The sequence below is a fragment of the Herpailurus yagouaroundi genome, unplaced genomic scaffold, assembly GCF_014898765.1.
Source record: "Herpailurus yagouaroundi ecotype Mexico unplaced genomic scaffold, PumYag 203, whole genome shotgun sequence".
Taxonomy (NCBI): domain Eukaryota; kingdom Metazoa; phylum Chordata; class Mammalia; order Carnivora; family Felidae; genus Herpailurus; species Herpailurus yagouaroundi.
The window spans coordinates 3,673,924-3,678,427 of record NW_024412434.1 but is presented as its reverse complement, the minus strand read 5'-3'; the positions used below and the strand labels follow the sequence as shown (position 1 = coordinate 3,678,427).

At 35.1% G+C, this 4,504-nt stretch overlaps 1 pseudogene; it reads left to right on the top strand.

Annotated features, from left to right (window-relative positions):
- The first annotated feature begins 322 nt into the window (after positions 1-322).
- The window catches only part of LOC121014550 (60S ribosomal protein L7a-like), a 7,542-nt pseudogene continuing 3,360 nt past the window's right edge, over positions 323-4,504 (top strand).

The window sequence follows — 4,504 nt, the reverse complement described above, 5'->3', positions numbered from 1 at the left end:
CTCTCTAGTCATTTTCAGGCTGGTAGTGCTATGACAGATTTTTCCTATTTCCATATTTTTCTTTATGTTCTCTGTTTATTTCTAGAGAACAGAAAACCACCTCTTTCACTGTGGGGGTGGGGATTTTGGCAGGAAAGTCATACTCTTTACCTGTCAGCTACCTTCCAGAAACACATGAACTGAGAGACCGAGAAAGCAGACAACTTGCCATACAATTGCTAACAGTTGGTAGAGCAGCAAGTGCACTGAAGTGGGTGGCATTTGTCCCTATTTCTACGCTCTGATCCGAAGCTTGTACAACAGATGTACTGGGGGCTGAGGAATGGCGGTGCTCATTTGTGGAGGTGAAATGCTAGAGAATGCGCAGGCCACGACTAGCAGCAGCAGAAGCACAGAGCTGCAGGCTGATGAACCTGTTGGTCCTGCTGGGTGGTTTTCCTTCAGCAATGTTTTTAACCATTTGCAATGTTAGAAGCACTGACAAGTATTGCTAATGTTAACATTTCATTATCAGGCGAGAGTGCCAGAACTAGATTGTGTGGAACTTTTTGAAAATACTGTCCTTTTATGTTTCTTTCTGGGTAAAATTTAACCTCCAACTTGACAAAATTATCATCCCCCAAACCTTTTATGTTATTGTTGTTAACCATAAAAATGGCATGGAAGTATTACAATTTTTAAAATACATTTATTTATTTAGTTTTTGAGACAAAGAGCAAGCGGGCACACAAGTGGGGGAGGGGCAGAGAGGAGAGAGAATCCTAAGTAGGCTATGCTCCACCAGCACAGAGCTCGATGTGGTGCTTGAACTCATGAACTGTGAGATTATGACCTGAGCTGAAATCAAGAGTTTATGACATAAACCAAGATCAAGAGTTGGACGCTCAACTGACTAAGCCACACAGGTGACCCTGAAAGTATTATAATTCTAAAGTTACTTAATAGTTTTTTTCTGTAATCACCCTGATATCTTTTTATTTGTACATTATTTAATACTTTTTCTTATTCTTACTTTATTTCTTTGTTTTATTCTAGTCTCATTTGGGTTTTCTTTTCTCCCGCATGTGTCCATATTTCTCTAAGTAAAAAAAAAAAAAATCTTAAAGAGTTGTAGGAATAACTGTATATTTAACATACTAAATACATTCTTCACAGGACCTTATGGTATATTTCTGAAATAAAGATAGTAAAACAAATATCCCTGACAGAAGGGTAGTTAACTCACAATTATAAAATTGGAGTTAATCCTTAATTTCATATTTTAATCAGTGTGCATATTTAAATTAGTTTTATGATTTTTTTTGACCAATCAAAAGTTGAAATTGCATACATTTTAAACACTCCAAGATTTTTTTTTAAGTGAGAAGATATAGAAGACACAGCATTCTGACTTTTTAAAAGATTGGGAGAGAGGGAGAGAGAGAGAGAGAGAGACAGAGAGAGAGACAGAATATGAGAATATCTCTGTTTCTAATTACACAGACTATTTAAGAAAAAGAATTTAAGTCAGCTGATATTTTTCCTTTAATTATTTATGATTCAAACCAGCTCATTCTTTTCCTTTCATTATTTACATGACGTCTAATAACTGGTCTGATTGAGTTTAAATATTTGCAGTGGTTTGTTCTTGGCTTCATGTTTGTAGAAACACGTGTTTCACCAGCAGGAGTTTTATACTGTTCATAAAACACAGGGCTGCAAAGGGCAAATTTTTTATTTTCTTCATTTTGATTCTCTTCTTACACCCACAATATAATGTAAATTAGGTCATTGGTTATTAACAATATTGTCAATCAAGAGAGTATAATTAGTAATAAACTATGCGTGCCTGAGCTCAAATTATATATTTTGCTTTAGAAGATTTAATCAATAAAAACCCAACATATCTGCTCATAATCTGGATTCTGAATCCAATGAAAGGATTATGGTATAGAATATGTAGGTGAAAAGAACTTTAAAAACATTATCACCATCATACCAAATATCTGCTATTACTTAAATTGTCTCGAAGACCTTAGCACTGTAGCTAGTGGAGACCAGTTTACCTAAGACACTACCTTTCCTCTACAAGGCAAGTCCTTGCCCCTTTCACATAGTGAGTTCATGTAGAACAGAGAAATTTATAGACAGAATAATTATAAAACCTTTCATGATTGCAAAACTGTAAAGGGATTCGGTTGGCAATAGTCAGAAACAGCTTTTTTGGGTTTGGCCTTAGAGCAAGGCCTTCTTCTCCCTCATCTCTACACAAAGTTATTAACTGCTGTGATAGGGGGCTGGTTACCTCTACCCTGCATTCCTATGTAGGTATGAATTAATTTCCAAATGCCAATGCGTGTATTTTTTCCTTTTCATGCATCATATTTGGGGACACAGCTGGAAATATTATTCTGTGTGCCACATGCATACGCTCAGCACAGTCTCTTGCTCACTGAGTGGAGTCAATGGGTAAAGAAATTGCTCATCCATCCTTTACCTTTATCTTGGTGTGTGGACAACAAATTGTCTAAAAATTGATACAAATTTCTACAGTAATGAAAAGAAAACAGAAAATGGAGAGAAAATAATAGAGTCTGTGCCTTAAAAAAACTAACACTTGTATGCCATCAGTCAGTGATTTTAGAATTGAAGAATATTAGAGATCTTGAAAGAAGTGCAAAAGTGAAAATGAATTGCCTTGGTATAAAGTAAAAACACTCAGAATCAGAAGATCTGGAAAGTCAAATATTTTATGAACAAAAAAAAAATTTTCACTGTAGCTTATATGACTACCATAGGTCATTTTTCTAAATGTTGAAATGATACCATATAACGAGTATCTGAGAGGGATCAAACTTTGAGAGTACAGGGCAGGGATCTCCAAGTTCTTGAGAGTTATAAGCCTCATTGCTATTTCAGTTTTAGATGTTTCCCTCATACCTACAGGTGATTTTCAGCACATTTTAAAAATTTAAACCGGACTCAAATGAAATACATATATAGTAAAAGGAATCCATTTGAATTGAGAGAGGAAGTTAAGGGCAATGTTTTACTCTGATTATGGAGTGTGTATTTTTGAACAGTAAGCCTATGTTAAAATATAATTAGTGTAATAAAAAGTAATATTAAAAGGAAGAAAGTAATCCCTTATGTGAAAGAATACTATGATATTTATACATCTTTACCTCTATCACTATATATTACTTTGAGTTAATAGTATGGAAAAAATGGAAATAGAATAAAGAAAAAGAACACAATCACATGTGTTTACCAAATTCTACAAATTAATACTGTTTTGTGAATTTTTGCATTATTCCTTGGAAAGCTAGATCTATTCTGGGATGTTTTCAGATTAATACTTGAAATCATCTCTGCTATAAAGAGAAAAATAAACAAATAAATAAAAATTCAGAGCATATCCAGACAAAAATGTCCCTGACTGAACAGAAAAGTTCTGAACTCATTGTTGTTCTTGGATAGATCTCCCAAGAGCACTTTTTATGAATCATGTATCTGATTGTTCACAGAGATTCCTCAGTAAGATGCCAAAATACCTCCTTTTGATCAGTTAGGCCAGAGACCAGAAGACACCCAATATTACTGTCATTACTTTTGCTCCTGGAAAGATGGCAGAATTCTAGGGAAATTTTAGTCCTGCCATGGAATTTAAGATAATGCTGAGAGTTTAAGAAACTGTAGGATGCCCCAAAAGATACTGATATTTTGGGCTTCCAAGCACCTATGAGGCTATTTGTAAATATTGGCTGAAGGAGAAATAGAAGGACGGGACAGAGAAAGGAAGGGAAAGGGAAAAGAAGGAAAGAAAGTTGATGGATTCATGCATTTACACAAATTACTTTGAATGGAAATGGCAATCTAGAAATAGCCTTATTCCTACCCTCAAAGTAAACAAAGTCCTTAGGACAGAGTTTCTTATTCTATACCCTAAAAACATATTCTGTGCCTAGCATAGGACTAAAAAGGACTCAAGTGTTCATTAATGTAAATGATATGAAATAATAAAGATAAAAACCCAAGTACTCATGTGATGTACTGTAGAGACTTTAAAGGTATGTTAAAACTGAGTTCATATTTTGCCCCTAACATATGCCATTTTTAGCTCTTGAAGTCACATATGTCTACTCTAGACAAAACAATATCATGATTTTTCTAGCAGCAAGTAAGCAAAGGGGAAAAGTGTGAGAAGACTTTTGGGAGAAAAAGCTATGGTTGGAGAAGTGGTCAGCGACAAGAAATAAACTAGATAATTACAGGAAGATCAAAGAACTTTATACGTCTCAGTAAGTAATCAGATTGCATTTAAGAATCCTCAGCCAGGAAAGTCTGATTCTGTCTATGATACAGTAAATGATGCAAAACTAACTCTCCTATTGAGAATAACTATAAAACTGGACAAAATATATGAGGCAATTATTGCAGGCTTTGAAAAACAGTTAGTTGGGGTGCCTGGGTGGCGCAGTCGGTTAAGCGTCCGACTTCAGCCAGGTCACGATCTCGCGGTCCG